We start from the raw sequence: 2,815 nt of genomic DNA, 5'->3' as shown, positions 1-2,815 counted from the left end.
TAGACATTACCCTTTAAAAATAATTCCCCCTTTCCCTAGTGTGAAACCCATTCCCATCAGAAATAATACATTCCCCCCTTATTAATTTCCCCTTAAAAACCCACAAAAGCCCTTTTATCCTAAGTTATTTCCTAAACTATACCCCTGATTTATGTAATTAGAGTCTCCCACGTTATAATTCTCCGACACCCTTTTTAACTCACCAAACCTTGGTGTATAGTTAGAACCTCTGCCATATAACCCATGGTCCCCAACCTTTATTAACCATTGGTTATATTAAAATTGTGTGATTACTTATTAATTAATTACATTTCATTGTAATTAAACCTTGGGCTCCACCAACCACATCCCAACTCTGTCTGTGCAACTTTGCCGCGCGATATCCCTCTGATCTCCCACCTCCAGATCCAACGGCACATATCCATATCGCGCAGTTTCATCATCTGACAGTTAACGGTCCAAAAGCACACGAGATTCGCGGTTTTGGCCGAGCACTGTTTTGCTACGTGGCGGCACCAAGTTATATCGCGTGCTCACGAAAAATACCGCCCTCCACCCAAAAGTGGTGTGATATGGCATAAAACCGAATCCTCGCGTCAAAGACAACTACCCACTGTTCATTTGCCAATTCTCGCGCCAAAATGTAACCGCGGTTGGTTAAAAGGCTGAAAAATCCTCCTTTTGCTCTTTTCACTCATTTTCGCTGCAAAACCTCTGTTAACCAATTTTCAAACCTTGAACCTATGCGAAACCATTTCAACCACCTTTGCAACTAGAAGATGATGCAGACACCAAATTGAAGCAACAAATAGACAATGGAAGCCTCAGAAACCTCTGCTGCTACCATAGAACCCCGTTTGCGCACCAAATCATCATTTTCTAGGTATTCTTGAAACAACCAGAACGACCCTGTAATTTAATCTATGCATAGTAATTATCAAAAGGTTAATTAATTAAATTTATTAAGAAACCTTGCTAAACTGAAGAAAACATTACAGTGTATCCAAAATCCCTTTTCCACAGACTGTAATTACTCTCCCCACTGTTTCAGAGCTTCTGGCCTTACTCCTAAAGCCAAAGAAAAGTAATTCAGTTGAACAAAAAAATTATGGCTTCCCAAAGCATCCTGAGTGAAAAACCCCTGCAAACCCCTCACTTAGACATGGACCACCTCCCATTGCCTGACAGAGATTTCCAAATTAAAGATACAACCACCTCTAGCCATCTATTAAAACTCCACTACTGGAGTAAAGATAAGTTCCTAAACCAGAACGATGACATTCATTTATGGGAATAAAGTTTTCCCAAATACTTGTTCCCTTAGGTATACCTGTTCCCAGAAATCATCCACTTCTACCAAGCTTGCTATATCCCCAGTAAAAGAGCCATAGTCTCTCCTGACCAATAGATTTTGTTTACAATCACTACTGAATCCATAAATCAAATGTTACAGATCCAACCAAGCCCAAAGGAGACCCCATTTTCTATTGAAGCCTAACTTGAACTTTACATCAAGCTGGACCTCCCCAAGGGGGCCCGAATCTTTCAAACATTCATCATAGAGGAGTCTCATACTCCTATAGGCAGTCCTCCATACTCAAGCACCATTTTCTCTGAAAAATTCTAGACAAATTATAACCATGCTGTCTTGTATCCTTGGGTATACTACCGATGAATTTGTAGATGAACCTGTACTTGCTTTCCTTTCTATTTTTTGCCCAGGCAAGCCTCCAACAACAGTCTTCAATTTTTCCCAGTTCTTGGTAGACAGAATCCATGATCAATTGATCAGGTTGCCAATTGAAAGAGTATTTAAATACTCTTCAGTGTTGTTCCACATGTTTTTATGCTTTCAGTCAGATAAATTTCCAATCAATATCCAGAAGTTGGACACTAAGGGCCATCCCAGATCAGTCATCTTTTGGACACCTTTAATCCAAAAGTACTCCACTCTTTTCAGTTACAGAGCGTTCATCGATTCGTTTGTGCATCTAGTTGTAAACATGCTAATCAGTAGAAATCGACCTAGGATCAATGATGAGATTAAGAGAGTTTTACAGTTGGCTAAAAACAATAGAGTGGGAGACTGGTATCTATATCAGGACCCCACAAAAATCAGGATATATGGATGCCAACTCACTCCATACAAGCTGCCCAAATACCTGTTGGGTATACGACCAAAGTCCCACATTGACTAGAAGTGGGGAGGATCATGGGTATATAAGGATGGACAAATATCTCCATTGGTATGAGGCCTTTTGGGGTAAAACCCAAAAACAAATCCATGAGGGCTTAGGCCCAAAGTGGACAATATCATACCATTATGGAGATATGTGGTGTCCATAGAGTCCTTACAAGTGGTATCGTGTGCTTCCAACGCATTGAAGCGGAGAATCCTGGTTGGTAGAGAGTGGACGGATGGATAATCATTTGAGGGGAGGCTCGATGGTCCTTTGTTCAAGGGGAGGATTGTTGGGTATACGACCAAAGTCCCACATTGACTAGAAGTGGGGAGGATCATGGGTATATAAGGATGGACAAATATCTCCATTGGTATGAGGCCTTTTGGGGTAAAACCCAAAAACAAATCCATGAGGGCTTAGGCCCAAAGTGGAAAATATTATACCATTGTGGAGATATGTGGTGTCCAGAGTCCTAACAATACCTCCCCATGAGGATATTTGCATTAGAGTATTTCAGGCAGATCATAAACTTTGATGAGGTTAATTTTCTGTCGGCTAGGAAGAAAAATCGGTTTAAGATCAAAAACCAATTGGGCCCTTTTATTTTTAATAATAGGGAAGCTGGACAAGAG

The sequence above is a fragment of the Pinus tabuliformis genome, chromosome J, assembly GCF_031772625.1.
Source record: "Pinus tabuliformis cultivar Carrire ecotype Pingquan chromosome J, CPIR1, whole genome shotgun sequence".
Classification (NCBI taxonomy): domain Eukaryota; kingdom Viridiplantae; phylum Streptophyta; class Pinopsida; order Pinales; family Pinaceae; genus Pinus; species Pinus tabuliformis.
The sequence above is the reverse complement of the archived record's forward strand: the minus strand, read 5'-3'. Positions refer to the sequence as shown.